At 38.4% G+C, this 19187-nt stretch overlaps 1 protein-coding gene across 1 annotated transcript in view; it reads left to right on the top strand.

Annotated features, from left to right (window-relative positions):
- Positions 1–19187, top strand: part of CFAP299 (cilia and flagella associated protein 299) — a 219008-nt gene that overhangs the window by 3301 nt on the left and 196520 nt on the right. The window lies entirely within an intron of this gene.

Below are 19187 nucleotides of genomic sequence, written 5' to 3'. Positions count from 1 at the left end.
CTCTCCCTACTCTCCTTTTGCCATCTCATACCTGTTACGGCATGCACAGCAGCAGCATGTACTTTCCAAGAAAACGCTAATTCCAAGAAAAGTTCACTGCTTTTGTGGTGAAGGGTATTTTATCGTATTTTGCGCTAGTTCTCTTCCCCCCTCCCTTTTTTCTTCTTCTCCACTTGGTTTAACCAACCTACAAATCTTAATACATCTGCCTGTTTACTTTTCTTGATTTTTCTTCTTGTTTACATCTTAGGAAGAATAAATTAACAAATCCCCACAATAACAACCTTTTTTTTCCTATTTGCTATAAGAAATAAATGAGATTGTAATACTGACATTTTATATTCTGTCAACATGACAAGGTGAATGGTGGAGCTACCATTTTTCCTCAGGTACTTTTTCCCTTTTTCAAACAGCTTTGAACTTGGTTGTTGAAATGAACAAAAATAAACTAGTAATCCTGACATGTATTGTCTGCTGCATTTTTGCTCCACAGTTATGCCACTAGGTACTGTGCATAGCTGCCTGTTTGCTACTGGCTTCCATAATTCTGGTATAATGTTAAAGATTGCTCTGTCAGTGGTCAGAAACATTTATTTTGTATAGATTGTCCCAGTTCACAGCCTTTTACTGTCACACACTTTATATTTCTGCAGCTGTATCACACAACAATTGTACAAACCTATTTTTTATTGAAAATGCAATATCTACCTGTGCAAAAGCCAGTAACTGAAAGATGTCCTTTTAGCTGTAGCAAAATAACTCCAAGTATGGTTGAAGTGCAGTAGCAAGAAGCCAAAGAGAATTAAATTGATCAGAGTAGTAGTAAAAGAAGAATGCCATTCTTAGGATGCTTCTTCCCCCCCCCCCCCAGCCTTTTTTTTTTTTTTTTTTTTTTTTTCTCCTTCAGATATGTGGCAGAAAATGGATTTGGGTAGTCTGGAGGCATTGCATTTATTTCTTGTATTTCTTGTTTTAGACTGTGAAGCAGTTTGAAGCTTTTCTGTTCCTAACATCTCATCTAGCATCAAGTGAAAGTTGATGGAAAAAGAAAATATCTGTAAGATTAGTTATCTTTTAAGTACTTCACACCTTTCTACAAAAAAGGACACTATTAGAGACTAATGGGTTTGGGCTTTTTACTTTTTCTTTCTTTTTTTTTTTTTTTTTTTTTTTTTTTTTTTTTTTGGAGGGGTGGGTAAGAACAGAGAAATGAGATAATAGAAAATAGAGAAGCGCAGACTTTGAGAGGCAGATAGGAGCACAAAATGCCATCTGTTCTTTGCAACAAGGATGTGTGTGTGTGTGTCTTCTGTGAGATCTGAAATGAAGGAGCTTGAGTCATGGGTTTTTTAGTTGATGGAGTCAAATGAGAAGTAAAGAGTAATTTCGGTGTATTAGCTCATCTCTAAATTCATGCAAATTCCTTGGTTCTTTCTGTTCTTCAAAATGACAGAGTTGGAAAATCTCATGTTCTTCAAAAGTTTCCTGTGACTACTGTGACTGCTGTATTGTTGTTAAAGCAATGCTTTAAAAATGCTGCGTTTTCAACTGAGAATGTGTAAAATAAGTAAAACTTGGTTGACACCAGTGTGTATCTGTTAGTGAAGGAAGGACGATACAAGTCATTTTTTTTTTTAGTTGCAAAAAAGATTTTGCCTTATGATGCTTTAAGCTCCTCATATGACTGAATAATTTGAGGGAGCAGCCGCTAGTATTTGCTTTTGTGTTTAAAGGCCAAATCAGGGCTCCATGGACTTGCTCATGTCTACAGCTGTGTAGGTTACCCCATTTTACTGTGGGGTTAATGCCTCTGCCTACTGGGAAATATAGTACTGTCATGTGGATATGAAGTGACTTTTGAATGGCACAGGAGTATTCACTTTCTTCAAGATTTAGTACAAAGCAACAAACAGAACAACTGCAAATCACTTCCATTTCAACTCCTGTTCTACACTGGAAAGGTGTCTTCGGCACTGACTCTGATCAATGGCATGGGCGCTATAGCTAAGAGTTGTTTCTGCTCCCTGTGCTCTGTTCAGGAGCTGCTCAAGCCATCAATCGAAAGAGCAATGGCTGAAATTAGGAGAATACTTAGGAGAGGGATGAATATTCTACCTCGCTTTGCTTTGTGGTTTAGGTGCTTTACCTGATGTAACCAGGAGGGGCCTCCCTCCCCTTAAGATTGAGAGCCCTTGAGCACTGCTCACCTGACTGTTTAAGCTATAGAAACGAACTCTGACCAGGGAAAAACCCCTGGAGCCGTCCTTGCTTAGTACCAGCCCTTCCTCCGGAGGAAAACGTTCTATTTAGAGTGTCAGGACTGCAACACTAAGGCAGGATGTTAGAGGTGCCACTTAGCTTCCTCTGTGTAGGGATGTTTGCAGCACTGTCCTGGGAAATGCATGAATAATGGCCAGCTGCAACTGGTTCTGGGACAGTGGGGCATCTTTGTCCTCTGCTGAAATGGGTCCATTTTTTGTGTAAAGTTAACATTTTTGGCTCAGGAGTATGAGGGTGACTTTGTTAGCCCATCAGTCAGGATGCTTGCCTGCATGTACGGGGTATCTTGGATTTCAGTGTTTGTCCCAAGGATGCTTTTCTGTGCCTTAAGAAAAATTTGCAAGCCTTTGGAGCAGAGACTGCAATTTGAAAGTATTCTTGCCATGCAACGGCACCTCAGGACTGCTTCAGAAGTTGGGAGCTGAGCAGCAAATGGCTAAGCTGGGCTTTGCTTATAGTGGTAGAAAGCCTAGATTTAAGTTTCATCAGCCAGAAGAGAGAATGAAACATTGGTCTCAGTCATCCTGGAGGAGCGTGTTAAACTGGATGACAAGTGTTACAGTCTCTTCTTTTTATCTTGTGCTCTGCCCTGTGCATAACCTGGTTTGGGAGTTAGCCTTACGGAATGCCACTTTATCAGAGGAAGCAGAAGCTTCAGGGAGCAGAGGGAAGGAGGCATCTGATCTATACAGACTTTAGGCTTGAGATAGATGCAGAGCAGTTCACCTACAGATCTTTCATGAGTGTCGTACTAAGCATAGTTAAAGTTAGTTTTTGTTTCCCTTAGGCATCTGATGTCTTTATGCTCTCTTTCTCATTCCTTCACGGAGGCAGGGGAGGGAACACCAGACTCAGAAATACTTCTCCTGGATATGTTTTTATACATACAAATGTTCATTTTATAAAAGCAAATAATTAAATAAAATAATTAAATAAAAGCTAATTAAAATCTGTTTTTTTATAAACTGTATGGAAAACAAGTGATTTTTGTACGTGGGTCAAAAGCAGGTCATTGGCTGTCCTTTCTCTTTAAAGTGTTCATAAGCAGGCCACAAAAATGAAACATGAAGAGCCAAGGAGGGAATGTTACTTTTTTTGTTTTTGGTATTACTTTGGATTTCAGTAATGTAATTGATCCCACTGAAATATAGTGGAAAGAATTAAACTTTGGCACCCTCCACTTAATAGTAGTTTAGTTCTTTTCATGTATTTCAGTGATGGAAATACAGGAAATGCCAGATCCCAAGGCAATTATGTGTATAATGTTAAATGAACATCTTTAGGACAGAATCATTGGTCAGGAAGTGTTCATATGTTTGAGCATATGGTCTAAAGCCTTTTCTTGTACACAAAAAGAAAGAAAGAAGAGGAGGGGGGGGAAAAAAAGGTAACTGCCTAGAGCAGGCCTTCATTCAGTATCCAGTATTTGAATTTCGAGCTTGAGGCTTTCCTCAAACCTTTTCTCTGGCCTTTGTCCTAGAGTGATTCTGTACAGAGTGTAAGCCTTATGGACTCTGCTGTGACTGCAGAGAAGGCGCTCAAGAGTTAGATGATAACTACTGCTGAAATCCTTCTCAGAGCGCTTCCTTTGTATGATTTAAGTTCTGGCTGAGCATTGCATGGGTATTCCTTCAGAGGGAGGAAGGAAAAAAGGAATGAATCTGCTTATTCTTAAAGGTGTGTGGGAAGTGACCTTTTCTTAGTAGACATAAGAGTCTTAGAGGAAAGAAAGATTTTAGTCCCCGCTTTTTCCATTTTGGCTGGTAAGTTAATTTGGATTTAGACATGGACAACACCTTCACTGGGGAAAGAAGGGGGGGAATGTATAGTTTGTACTAGCAAATTCCTCAAACTGCTCCAGTGAAAGGTTGAGTCTAATGTGTGATGCTCTGCATCCACACTGCTGGCTGAACTGGTGTTTTACAGCACTGATGAGCTCAAGGGATATCTGTTCTAAACAGTTATGGCTTTTTAGATGGCATAAAAATATGAAAAGAGCCTAGTCATTGCTTAGACTGAAAGACACTAAAGGCTACTGGCTGCCTCATTTCCACTGAATTAACCATCTAGCTTCCTTAGAGGCTTTGAAGAACCTAGTCCTTGCATATGCAGTAGAGCCACTCGTTCCTGTCTGCTGCCAAGTCTTCCCCATAACTATTACTAAACTCTGTTAGAGTGTTTTTTTTTCCCTGATGTTAAAGATAGGTATGGTTAATTATAATTCATATCAGTGTGCCTCTGTGCTTTAAGTGCTTGCTCGGACTGGGGACTGAACAGCTTTAGTCATGTGGCTGACACTGTGTTTTGACCCAACTAGAATGAGTAAGAATTGGAGAATGTACAAGAGATTCCACAGCAGGAATATTTTAGAGCTTTGTTTTTCTTTATTAGTCCACAATGTATAGATAACATTTAGATTGATATCAGTGTAGGAAGGCTGCTTTGAGCTGATTTTTTTTTGAAGCTTGCGCATGTTTCAGTAATTCAAGACTGGGTAAACAAAGCAAACAGGAACAGCCTAAAGAACATTTCATGGTGGCCCTTGTGGCCCTGCAAAGTAGCTTTTTGGACTTGTCTTTCTGCTGTCTCCACGTTTTTTGTCTTCCTTTTTCCGCACCTTCCTTCATAGTCCCAGTAAGGAACCAGCTTCTTATTGGGAAGGGCAGGATAACCCATTTTTGACCCTAAACCTAACAGCATGACTAAGATTTTCCCTCTCTAAGTTTTTATTTATTTTCCTACTGTTATAACAGCAACATTTTTTTTTTTTTGGTAATTCACTATGAAGTGGTCCCTTCTCAGACTAATAAGAGGGGCACAAATGCATCCCCCACTCTTATCAGATGATTGACTCTTGTACTGTCATTTGCTAATTGTAAAGAGCTAGTACTTCTGCTTCTATCATGATTTGAAACCCTTGAGAAAGGAATGGGCTTTTTGCTTCCCCTTGCTTCCTACTCGCAAAGCAAGATATTAATACCAAAAGGTAAATTAATTGGTTAAGTCTTGAATTGTGCTAGTTGGTAGCATTGGTGAAAAGTCTAGGACTTCTTCCTTTCTGATGTTTAAGACTGCTTTGCATTCCTTGTTTTATATTGACAGTTGCATTTATCTTCTGATTAGTGTTTTTTCCATGCCCTTAAAAGCCCAGATTGCCTGTGGGAAAATAAAACCTCTTTCACCTACCCTTGTAATTCGCTCTTATGCAGATAACAGCTATAAATGTGTAAATGGTCACTTACCCTAATGACATTTTTTATCCCTTCCTTATCTGTCCTGATAAGCAAAGAAGTAAATGACAACACTTTACATTGGCTGTTGTTATTTTTGTTTAATTAATCCTCAGCTGAGTGGAAGAGGTCTGGCATGAAAGCTTATCAAGGATTCTACAGATAGGTGTAGGCACTTTAATTAGCTCAAGTCATGCTTTCTGGGCTTTCATCAAACTTGTGATGGCTACATACTCCTCCTGCGTGCCCCTCCGCCCCCCGCCGTGGCTGTAAAGATCAATCCAGTGAATTGCTGTTTCCCCTTGTGTGTCTAACAGCTTAGACTGGTATGCCAATTAGTTTCTTCAGTTTACACCACTTGAATAAATAAGGAATAACTCTGTTTCTTGAAGGTGGATCTAGGAGACATTTAAGTCAACCATAAGCAAGAAAACAGTCTATTTTTTTGTTTCCCTTAACAGACTTCTCCTAGTTGGGCACCCTGAATTTGGAAAGCATGAAGTTAAGTATCTTAAGTAATGTATACCTAAATGCAATTTCTTAAATCTGACAGGCAAGCAAAAACATCTCTTTGGGTATGTTTGTCTGAAGATATAACATTAAGGCTTGCATAACTGGGTACAGCAGTACCAGCTAGTGGGTTGTTAGTTCCATCTGCTCTTCAGAGGTCATGTGGCTGAGCTGAAGAGAGGAGAGGAACCCTGATGACTGCAGTGGCGGGACTGAACTTGTGTCTGCAGGTGAGGACAACACACTGTGTTTTAAATTTTCCACTCCCTAATTGGGAGGATTGAAAGGACAGGAATTCTCCACATTGCTGTCCATCGCTGGATGGCAAAATTTTAGGATAATGCAGGAAGCTTTACTTTGTATTTCTTTTTTCAAAAAATTACTATCAAAGTAATGAGAACCGGTTAGTAGGTCATATGAGTACTTATTGACATTTTGTAGAACTAGATAAATGTATGTCTATACTCTTCAGCAAATCAAAACATGGAAAGGAAAGAATAAGTAAGGATTTTTCAACCTGGAGCATAAAGGCTATGATACAGGCTTCTGAAAGAGACACGTTTTGGAACAGTTAGTTAATATAAATTTTGATTTGTGAATATTTGTATTTAGGAGCATTCATTTCACGGTGCACAAAAGCCGTTCCCCAAGTTGCGCACAAACCTGAGGAGTTCTTGATGATTTTGTGCTACCTCCTTTCTTCTCTGTGCAGTGGATTTGTTACCTAAGCAATGTTTTTTCACCTGGAAATGTGTTGGGATAATCAATGTTCTTGAGAATAATTTGGTCCTTTCTCTTTTCTAACTTTTTCTCTTTAGAAATTGTGAGTAGTTCAGGAAAAGTATTTGTAATAAATGAAATGTGTTTAAGTAGGTGCTGAAAAGCCTTTATTTTCAGAGAGATTGTTTATTATTTTTGTTAGTAATCTTCAAAAGAAACAGGAGTCTAAGAAATGGATTTGCTTGTGGATTCTTGTAGTTCATAATTTGCTGGTTCAAATTTCTTTTGGACAGCATAGGTTTTTAAGAAAACGCAAACTCTAGTTAAGATGAGCTGAATACCTAGAGAAGAGATACATTTTAAAAAAGAATTTGCCTATTTCTATTTTCTTTTGACATAACTTTACCTAAGGCAAGGATGCTTAAATGTTTGTTTCTTCTAGCTTTTTTCTGCTAATGTGCCATGTGCACTTGCATCTTCAAAGAGTTGAAGTTCAGCTGCTTTGTATGAACAAAACTGAAAAACAAAGCAGCTTTCTTCCTCTGAGGTATATCACGAATTGCACTTTTGTAAAGCAGTAGTGCTGAGCTGAAATATTGCACTGTGGCAAAGTAAAACAAGAACCACAGGCTGTTGTTCTTGCTCAAACAAGAACGCTAAGAATTAGGCAGAATTTTTCTGCCCGGCCACCTCTGAAGAGTTTAACAGCACGTTGTGAAAAAGATACTGTCAGGAACTCTATAGCGGTAAGGAAGCGTCTTTCATGAAGAAATGTACAAAACCTAAAGATTTGGCCAAGGCTACTCGCTTAAACATTTCAGTGCCTGGCTGTCTTGGATGCCGAAGCCCTGAATTTTTTTTGGAGTGGGAGTCTCCTGCTTGAGGATTGCAGGGACCTCAGTGTTTCATGTTAGGACTTTTTGATGTGTAAAGCTTTATCATATGATTGTGGTGTTTTTGTGATGTAGTTGGGACCCACTGAGTAAATGTTCTTGCAATGTTACACTAACCAGTGACACTAAGTTCATTCTGAATAGATGTAACTTTAAAGGTGGATGATACTTCCTGGCCTGAGAACTCAGTCTGTTAGTTAACACTGCCTGCTGGAAGAGGGATTGCATCATGTTTTCATGTGTCTAGTAGACACAGAATGTCTTTTAATGTAGCTGTGCAAGGTTTTGACATCATTTGTAGCATGTTTGTCTAGCTTATCTTCCTAGGATCTAATTCTGCTCTGGGATATTCTGGTGGATTTCTTCAGACTGTAAGTGTGTGAGTGGCAGACCAACAAGGCCAAATCTCTCTCTAGTTTACACTCCTGTAAAGCAGAGCAAAATTGATGGGAACAGAATGAACTGTCAGCTTGGGTTGGCTAACATTTGAAAGATATGTACACCAAACAATATAGTAACATCTAGATGGAGACTCAATTTATTAGTGTCTGCTGAAACTTGAGACACTCCATGTCCCACACAGATACTATTTTCACATAGCGTAGCTCTCTGCACTCCAAACGTGGAAGTACTGGATTGTCACAGAACTAGATGTACTGGAAAATATTGTTAATTTTTAAAAGGCAAATAGTGATATTGTCTGCATGTGCAAGATTTAGTGGTGTGCATGCCCAGCATCAGACTTTTGGCCCGGGCATGTGGTGTTTCTTACCTTTGAGATACCTAGTGGAAAAAAACAAGAATACTATGATGAACTGTCTAAAAGGCTTGCATTACAACTGTTTGGAATAAAAACAAACAGGAAAAGGGCAGCTAGGGTATATGAGTAAAAGCCTTGTATTGTAGTTGACAGTTTGTAGTAGGTGGTCTAGGAGTCATGTTGATCTTAAATTTCTGTGAACAGAAAAGTGAGGGGTGTTTTTTGTCTGGAGGCACTGTGGATGAATTTTCTCCAGCTTTTTAAATCACGCTACTTAGAAACTCTCTAAAATGTTCTTGCAGTGAATGTGTTGCCGTTTGGGTGCTAGCGCACCTATTGCCTCATCCTGAGGAGTAGTAATGGTCATCAGCTTCCCCTCAACCCCCAAGCTGAGGGCAGGACACAAAGGAGTCTGGAGCTGCATTCTTCCTCCACACATGTTCCTGTGCCACTGATGAACTTTATCTAGCCATATTGTCTCAATTTGCTTTGTCACTACTGCTGTTGCTCTCTCTGAATTCAGGCTAGAACTGCAGTTTGAAGAAAAGCATGTGTGTGTAGTGTTGCCTCTTTTCAATGAGGTAATTGAGGGGAATTAAATCTTTGGGATTTAGCAACTAAAACTTGCATTTCCAAAAGCTTTCAAATTGTGTTTGAATCACTTCACAAAACATGTGCCACGTTTCCTGCTACTTTTTCTCAAAATAAAGCTTTTGTCTATAGCATTAATACTATACTTCTAGCAAGATACAGGAAAGCTAGTCTGTCTAAAACTGTAAACGTTTTTACTAATTATTTCTCCTCTGTCCCTAATGTATTTGAGTTATTGTATTTTATGCTGGCTAAAATTATACTTTTTTAATCATGATTCCATTTGGTAACTGGAAAGCTATATGCCAGTAATGCCTGCATTGTATCAGGATAATACACTTGTAAAAAGCTTAATTGAATGTTATTTGGTTTAAATGTGTGGTACCGTTCCATAGCGGCCAACAAGTTCTTTGTTTTAGATTGGCTTTGAATAACAGTCTAATACTTCTATGAAAACAGTGCCCATAAATAGGACTGTCCTGGAAGTAGTTGCAATGATGCAGAATGTTCGAAAGATCTCAGTCCAGAAAGGTAGTCAGCTCAAAGATTATTTCATCTGTGAAGCTAATATTTGATGGACTTAGTGATTTCTATATTTCTGTGGTTCACAATTCTAATGTTTGGTCAGTTCCTGAGGACAGCAAAGGAATTACCAAAATGTTGTAAGTTGTAGCCGAGCACTTCCTTGGAACACTTGTGATATTAGGAAATGAATTGAATAGCTTTTGGCTGTTGCTTAGATAAGATGCTCCCAGGCCTTGAATTCCAGCAACTGTCAAAAGCTTCTCAGTGCCTACTACGTTTAGTGACAAGATTGGCAGCACTTCAGGAAGCTGGAACAAGAAACTCTGTAGGGGTTTGCTTACAATGTCAGTGGGAGAAGGATCCAAATGAGATGGCAGAGATAAGAGTTTTGATTTGAAAGGATGCTGGCTTTCTTGAAAAGTCTGGGAATTAAGTTCATGTGGTCAGATGCTTGGCCTGACATCTTCATGTTGTGACTGGATAGCTTCGTGTGCAGCATCTTCCTGGCATGCTGTTTCATTTGCACTTTACCACTGTGCTAATGTATACACTCATTTGTCTTGCTACCTTGCCTTTCACATCACTCTTCTCCATCAGTCATACCTGAATTTTGGTATGCTTTCTAGTGTGATGTGGAATTGGGGGGGATATTCCAAAGAAGTCTTTTCTACAGTCAGTGTTCACATGCCCCGAATTCTTTTGTGTATAAATGTCTTGAAAAAATCATTCGTTCTCTCTTTTGATCAACATGAGCAGACATAGCAAGTAGAATGCTTGACTGTATTTCTTTTCAAGGGCTAGATGAGCTACTATAGTACGTGTAGTGGTGGGGGATGTTCCTGTGCAAAAGTAGGAGACAGACTGTTGTGTTGTAACTAACTTCCATGAAAGTTAGCCCATTTGTAGAACTGGCCTTAAAGTATCAGTGCAAGCTATCTATTCCAATTAAAAGTTGCTTCTCACTGTTGAGAGATCTGTTCATTTCTGTACGTATTACTAAATGCTGTTCACTGGCCAAAAGAAATCATGTGAGTTTTGAGTACTATGGGCAATCCTCTGATCTAGCTGCTGTTTTACTGTGATTGAAACAACACTGCTTGATGTCCTGTGCACATGTTGGAAATGTTTTGCCTGAGGGTTCTAGTCAGTGAATAGCTAACTGGAATAGTTTCCTCATTGTTTTTCAAAGATCTGAAATCTAGATTGGAGTGCTGAAAATGAACAATATGATCTGTTTAGATATGGTGTTGGCTTGCTTTCCCAGTGACCTAGGAGCTAATAATTGACACATTTGGATTAATTATGAAATACTTGCTTGTAAACAGAAGTATTGCTGTGGCAATGCACAATTAATACAGATTATCCATCCATATTGACAGTGCAGCAAGTTCCTATTACACGCTATGTAGTCCAACATTTCAGCTGCCTCATGGGTATATGTCTTTGTATTAAATCCTGTCAGGGGGCTGAGTGTTTTTTGCATCAACAATTAACTTGTACAGTAACCTTAGGCTTAGAAACCAGTATTTAAACGTTTGCGTGTCTTTTTCTGATCCATACTGGAGAGGAGTTTACTTCATAATTGGCTTCTTTGCCAAGGAAAAATATACTGCTCCAGTTAACTGCAATAAGCTACCTTTTAATGTGCTTGAAAGTGAAAAGAGGTTATAGAAACTTGGGGAATACTTGGAAGCACTCTGCTATTTTACTTTGGGATCTGGGGAAGTGTCAGTGATGCACATAGCAGCTAGACCCTGGTGTTTATTGAGGCTTCTTGCTCTGGCTTGATGTTGCTACAAAGCTTTTTTTTAATTTTATTTTGTTTTATTTTATTTTATTTTCTTAGAGCTTTTGGAACATAGGGAGTACCTTCTGAATTTGGAACTGTGAAGATGGGGAGCAGAATCATTGATTATAGTAGTCAGTGTATTGGAGGAAGGCTGATAGAGGCTAGAAAATAGTAGACAAAGGCAAAGAAGAAAGCAACATGTTGCAGTGGTTTATGGGAAAAAAAGGTAAGCTTACATAAGAGTACGTCGTGAAGAACTAAGCAAAATGCTGTTTGGACCTTAAAAATGACTATTTTTTAAATTGATTTTGACTGCAGAAGACAATGAGAAATGTGTTCTTTTATGGCACTGAAGATAGGAGATGGTATTGAAAAATGTTCTGAAACATTTCTCCAAATGATAAGAGTTACCAAGTAATGTCCTTGGGTTCAATCTGTGTAATCTCACAAGTCTAAGAGTAGTGAGTCATGAAGTGATGGAACTTATGGCATCCATCCTTGATGGTAGTAAATACTGTATTTTAAGAAAATTCTTTAAGGAAGAAGCAGAGACTTGCAAATTAGCATTTTCCCTGGAATGTGTTTAACTGATCACAGAATAAATACTAGAACACATGGAAAATCATAACATGGTTTTGGCAAACAAAAAATTGGGTTTCCTTATGTCTTGCCATTTTCCAAATGTACTGTGAAGAGGAGAAGAGAAAGTCTGACACAATTTGCTTAAACTTTCTGAAGTCTGAGTGTCTTTTGATAATAATTCTCTTGTAGGTATGCACCAAACTTAGCTGTTAAAAAAAAAATCTGCAAAAAAAGTCTAAATCTTCCATCTTAGCAAAAGACAAATGCAGGGTGGCTCAGTCTTCCTCCTTCAGATCAATGTTATTTATATCTGTTAATGTATAAATTAACAGAGAGTTAAAAACACTTCCGAGGAATTCAATTACACTGTCTAGATTGGCACCACAATGACTGTTGGAATTAACTGGTAAATGCAAAGTTACTGGCAGCAACAAAAATAATTCTGAGGTCCTGAAAGAAAGAGGAGGACAATGTTGGCAACATTGAAAAGAAAACCTTTAATCACTGTACGTATGGCAAGTTGTCACTAAATCCACTAGCTAGTGTAATTGACAGTATTGTGAGATCAAAAACATAAAAAATCAAACCCAAACTAAAAGGTTATTTTAAATTTATAGTCCCTTTTCCTTAATGCAACTTCTAGGCACTGACTGAAATCAACTCATTATATGACTTTCTCCACAAATGACAGGAGTAAAAAGAAATTTCCTGGGGAAGTGAGAGTATTCTAAAATGATTATTTTCCATGTTTCAGATTTAACATACCTTAAAAGGATAAAGTTGTTGATGAGTTAGAACTTCTGTTGGCAGGTACAACTTAGCATTAATACGCTGTGCCTCAGTTAACCTTAAAGCCTGTTGTAGTTCAGTCTAGAGTGCCTGTAGAACAGTGTTGGGTCTGTTGGATGAAGGAAAGTTAACTATCTGTAGTAGCTGACTTGAGAGTTGCAGCAGTAGATGCATGTAAACAGGTTGTGTGGATTTGATTAAGTCTGAATGTAGCTAAATGTTAATTGTGTTTGGGCTGGCTCACAAACCAGGAGGAGAAACCCGAAAGCCATACAGGGTAAGAGTGATTGTGAAAATGAGGAACTCAGACTGACCTATTTGATACAGTAATTTCTGATTCCTCTCAGCCTGTTGGACTGATAATTCATTGGTGTTTGTTCTAAGAAAGGTGTTTTCTCCATTGTGTGGCCTTGGTCATGTCCACTGGGAATTGGATGAAGAGAACAAATGGTCTACCTTTGGCAGGAAAGAGGTATTAAATATGACATTTATCTAGTGGAACCTTTAAACTGGGAAAGTCTCCCATTTTCTGATACAGGGTTGTAATTTGTTGTCAGCAACTATTTCTACACCCTGAGGCCTGTGAGATTTTCATTGGTAGCTCAAATCCCACCCAAATCGGAGCTGATACAGGCTGCTAGTCTGCAAGTACCTTTTTCTTCCCTGACTGGTCAGGCACTGTCCAAGTGGTCAGTAAAGTTAGTTTTGAGGAATGTGTGCTTGAGTGTTTTTCATCATTATTGCCTGAGTAACGAAGTTGAGAATGAAGGCGTTTGCTTTGACTTGACACCTGGACTACATGTGTGGGGTTTTTTTCTATCTGCCAATTTGTTTCTGTAATCTCTTCATTTCTTTTCCTATTTCTTCTGCTATTTCTAGGTGTCTTTGCTTCTATTGCTGCCAATATTTCTTGACCTTTATTGCGTACCTGCTCATAGTTGCTTTTCTAGTCATTAACTTTGGTTTTGTCTCTTGTGAACACCCACAAAAGAGGAAGTAAGGTACACTTCAAATCTAACTTACTTTTTTCTTTGATTTTTCATTTAAGTCATTTTTTCCCCCTTCTCTCACTATATTTTAGAGACAGTGGAAGGGGGTGGCTGGCTGGCTATAGCTTGTTTTCATATCTGTCCTCATGAATGGGGGTTGAAGCAGATGCCTATGAGCACACGTCTTTGCTTACCATAATTTGTAATAAGCTGCTTAGTTTGGCCAAGACTTGCTGCCCAAATGGGTTGCTCTGATAAAACATCTCTTCTTCTTCTTCTTTTTTTTTTTTATTCACGATATGAGTTATACAATGGAAAACCATTTCAAGGAAACCTAGGTGTTGTAGGTTTAGAAGTGAAACTACATTCATCAATTACATTTTAATGGAGGAACATAAAAGGTGCAGGGACTTGCTGGAATTTTGTTTCGTTTGGCACTGTAATAGTTGAAAAGGACACTGATTCTTGTGAAATTTGGCTGATATTTACAGACTTCTATTCCTACGGGCATTAAAATATCTTTCGTTTGGATTATTTAGACTTGTCTTTTATTCAGTGCATCTGCAAAGTTCTGTATCCAACCGTTAGTGATTAACAGCCTATACCTGTTCGCCATATGTCTGCAGAAAAGTGAGAGGCACAGTGCATTTCACTTTACATTGAGGTCTGCAGGTTAACTGGACAAAAGGCAGTGCACTGCAGCTTCTTAAGTAAACCAAGAAACCGTCAGGATGTGGGAAGCTTGGGATCTTCAGTGTATCAGACCAGTTGCTGTAGCGTTATCTGTTTTTTCCCTTTTGTAGTTTATTTTCAGCAAAGCCCTTTACTGCAATCATATGTCATTAAAATCAGTCTATATAGTTGGTGCTCATAGAAAGAAGTGTTCAGCAAAACAGGTGTTTCGCAAGCAGCATATTTGAAGTCAACCTATAGTTTCCCCTTTGCACATTCTTTCAGTTTGCATGTTTGCGTGCAGTGGCAAAGGCAGTCTCCCTGAATACAGAAAAGGTATGATTGAAATTTCTCATTGTTTTTCTGGAAACATCTTGCCACTAATGTACCTCTTAATTTTGTTTTGCCTCCACACTGATTGTTTTCATCTTAACTTTCGTATTGAATTATGAATCATTTCTCAACAGTATCGCATTAATGTTTGGTAAGAGTTTTAAACCACCTCAGCTCCCTTCCCTTTATGAAGACTGATGAAAAAATTTCTGTTGTTATGTTATAAATTTAAGAAAAATACCAGCTGTTATCGAGCTGCTTTTCTCCACTTAGTCAATATAACTGAATTGTGTGAACTGTAATATCACTCCCTAGGCTATTCATGCTTAATTGGTAACACCCTGTTACAAACAACTCAGGAATAAAGGAAATGTTTTTAACCAGTGTAATATGTAACGTGGCAACATGCGATTAAAATTCAGTACATTATCTCTCTTGGTATTTTATTGTTGCAGGTGCACAACAGCCACTGATCAGAGGCATGCTATAGGCAACATTGCAATTAAGTGAAGCTATTCTATTTATACACCTGTGCTCACAAAAGATTCTGAGTGTAAATAGAGGATGCTAGATAGAATAACCAAGGAAACAGCTCTGACTATGCTGACATAGCTGTAAATTAATCACTTCTTTAGGGGAAATATTGCAGAAGGGTACAAACATTTTTCAGAACAACTTCACTACTATTTCAGTGCTGACAGTGTTGAAATTATTTAAAGGATGTTTACAAGTAGACATTCACAGCAGCAGAGGTTGATTGAGCTCCCACTGTACTCAGGGGGCTGTTCTGATTTGAGTGATCAGGCAGTGCTCGTTAATAAAGAGAGACCAGAAGTGTTGCACATGGCATTAGTGTTAATTATTTTGCAGCAGTCTTGCTGATGGGCACTTGCAAGTCCCTGTGTTGGCTGTTTTCTGGAGATAAATTTGAGCCTCGGCAATACCCTGCATACATACAAGACCGGTCCTTTGGCTAGTGTTGTTGGAAGTAACGGAGATGCCGAGGTACTGAAGTTGCTGAACTTCTGTAGCTTGCCTAGGCAGGCTTTCCTGGGATGTGTTAGAGGGAAATGCGTGGTGAGTTGCACTTTGCTGTTTGTCAGGAGCAAGCAGTGCTAGCCCTCTGCTATATGCAGTTGTTCAGAGGTGGTGTTGGCTCTGTTTATCTGTTCTGAACACAGCTTTTTTGGAGGCAGTCATGTGTGGGTTTGGGCAGGACTTTCGTTGTGGCTGTAGTACCTACCCTTCTGTGTGTCGGAGGGATTTCTATTTTATTTCCAATAACTACTCCAACAGCTGTAGAGGTTTTGTGGGGTTTTTCTCTTTTTTTGAAAGGCTAAGGATGTGGTTAAAGTAGATAATTAATGGGGTTTGAGGTAAATTGGTGCATTTTTGTCAGATGTATAACTACTGTAATGGGTGGGTTTTCTAGAAGAAAACATTCTGTAGTAGTGTAATGGTTTCTGTAGACACAGATTGAGATACTGTGCACGTGCCACATTATAGCTTTAGATTTTGGGCACTGCAAATACTCCCACAGGGTTATTTAAGTGCTTAGAAGTTAATTAAGTGGTTAAGTTAAGCGTGTGAATGAGAACTGGCAATCTGTATGTTGAGTTCCTATTTTTAGAGCAAAGAAAGTCTTACCTCAGTGAAGCCAGATAGATGACCCTGTATAGCTACCATATTTTGCATTGGTAGCCATTAATGTCTATAGTTGTGATTCTTGGAACATTGATTAATTTTTTTGAGAGAGAGAGAGGACAGTGATGATGCGTTGGGATCTACAACGGAGCAAATGCATATAACTGAGCTAGGTTTGGGAAGGGGCATAGGTGACATGCAAGCGTTGGTTTTGAAGAGGCTGTCTGCAAAAACCACCATGAGGCATTGCTAGTTCTCCTGTAAAGGAAGAAAATAATGCAACTAGCTAAGTGTATATGTTATGTGGCATTTACTGAAAACTTAAAATGTTTGGTATATAATATTTTATCTCTTGTATCTTGTAATCTATGTGTTTTCTTTGAACTTAAAACACAATGGGTTTACCACATTAAAGTTGAAAGAGATTTTAAAATAAGTTGAAGAAAGTTGCCTAATTTTGCAATCAGGGCATCAAAGCTATATGTTGTCAGCATAGAAGAATGAAGGCAAGATGTAGGATTATTATCTGCAAATAGATTAAATAAGGTTTGTTTTTTGAATGGGCCTTTTATCATTCTTAAAAATTAATTAAATGCAAAAAAAGGCAAAATAGTTCTTGGATCAAATTTATTTTTACCAATGAGCCATCTGGAACTAATTGAAACATCTTGGATTTAAAACTGCCTCTTCTGTTTAGCTACAGGCAGTGTAGTAGCAGAGGATGGAACAGGCCACAGCACTGCAGCACGACCTTGGTATTGGGCTGTGCTTAGGTATGTGTTTCATACTGCAGCTTCAAGAACATCTTCGCCTTGTAGTCCAAAACAGAAATGTACTGTTGTGTTCAAAAGTTGCTGCCGCATCTTTTTTCTTTCTTTTCTCCCTCTTCTCAAATTTAAGACGTGCAGGCTGGAGCTAGCTAAGCTATTGATTGCTGCACTAGTATTTGATGTGTCCATGATTCAAACAAGTGGTCAACTATTATTTCTAAGCAGCTTCAGAATGATGACTTGATTTTGTTTTAGAATGTTGCTTAAATTCTGCTTAAAACCTGTCCAGAGAATGATAGTCTCTGTCCCACCTTTTTAGTATGAACATCGGCTTGTATGATCCAGTTTCCTAAGGAACTGACAGCTTCAGCCTGTGTGAACTACAGAAACACATTTCCATTTGTTTTTTAAACTTACCTATGTGATTTATCGTTTTGCTTTTCATTTGAGCCACACCTTTAATGATACAAAGCCTGTCAGATTTTGTAACTAGATTGTGCACTATTTTAATGAGATTTTCAGGCCAAATTTTGGATTGCTGTGTTTCATGCCAAACGAGAGATTGAGTTGATTGCAGGTACAACCTGACAGTGGTCCATGCCTCTGTATCTTTCCTAGGCATGAACTTACTCTTTTCTGACAAACGTTGCACCTCTAACTAGGAGATTTGTATGGAACTTTGCACTACATTGCTACATTGTATAAATGTAAAGTTTTTTTTCAAAACTTTGTCTAGTCATTGCAGTACAGAAAGAATTCAAGAAGATTACGACTTTATTTGAAGTAAAATGGGGATGTTCAAGGATATTGACATAGCAGTTCTCATATGAGGAGTTCTGATGTGTACATGAAACTAAAACTGTAGTGAAGAACATAAAGCAGTATATGAGGAACAGCAACTGTTTTCATTAGGTAGGCCTCATTTAAAGTACCTAAAGCCAAAGAGCTGAACAAATAATCAGATTGGTTGTGTTATGTAAAACAGGTGCCTCCTTTTATTTATTTATTTTTTTAAATTTCAATTTCACATTAACTAGCTCATAGTGACTGCAGAAGTATATCTGTAACACTTCTGTTTATTGGAGGGTTGTACCGGGAGAATAATTTAGATCAGGCTTGAGGCTGTTGAGAGGGTGAATTGAAATTTCACTTTGAATGCTAAGGATGCCCTAAGATATAAAAGCAATCTAGTGCCTAAGAGGTAAGAAGTTCATGGGACTTCCCATAAGAGGTTTTGAAAATCTCACTGGCAAAAAAAATGATACATATCAAGGGGAGTTTTTCAACTGTGTGCTTTTGAGAACTCCACATTCAGCTATTCTCAGGTGAAATGGCTTGTAGACCTACAAGCTTAGACTTTCAAACTGTCTCATCTCCAAAACATAGTCCCTTGCTCATCTGTGAATGTTCGGTGCTTGTGCATCAGTGTTGTAAGCTAGAGTTTGTTTTATTTCATCAAAATCTCCTTGGTAAAGGAAATACAACAATATGTCTTGGTGCAAGACTGCTCTAGAGCTTGCAGGAGAAAAAGGCCAGCGTCTTATAGTCCTGTGTGACCACCCCTGAAGTGTGGGCATTCGAGCAGAGGTATTACAAGCTGCACTTTGTTCAGGTGTAACACTGCCCTGTTGGAAGGACCATGTCCTCTGGTTCAGAGATGCGTACGGAAAGCAAGATTATTTCAAATTGGCAGCTTGGTTTGCATGCTACTGATGATCTAGTTCAAAGCCAAAAGCGACAGATTGAATTTGCAGGTTTATAGCCATGTCTTATTATGACGAAGAATGACTTGTCAGAGGGATAAAGCATTTTCAGTTACACAGCTCAAACATTTTCGATGCTCTAGAACATGACCTAAACCCTAAAGGATTTAAATTTGTCCTTAGCTTGAAAAAGATTTCTGTGCTGTACTTGACTTTTTTTTTTTTTTTCCACCTGCATTTCACTATGGAAAATATTTATTTTACTAAGAAAATGTTGTCAAGGCTTATGCATGTAAAAGCAGAACAGTATCTTAGTATGTCTTCAAGCCAAAGTTTTGATGTGTTATGATGCGATACTATTGCAGCAGAAAAAATAGTATTTGGCCTTAAGTTCTGAAAAGACTTGT

Source organism: Rhea pennata, chromosome 4, assembly GCF_028389875.1.
Source record: "Rhea pennata isolate bPtePen1 chromosome 4, bPtePen1.pri, whole genome shotgun sequence".
NCBI classification, from domain to species: domain Eukaryota; kingdom Metazoa; phylum Chordata; class Aves; order Rheiformes; family Rheidae; genus Rhea; species Rhea pennata.
Note: the sequence above shows the minus strand (reverse complement) of the source record. Positions and strands in the feature narration are given on the sequence as shown.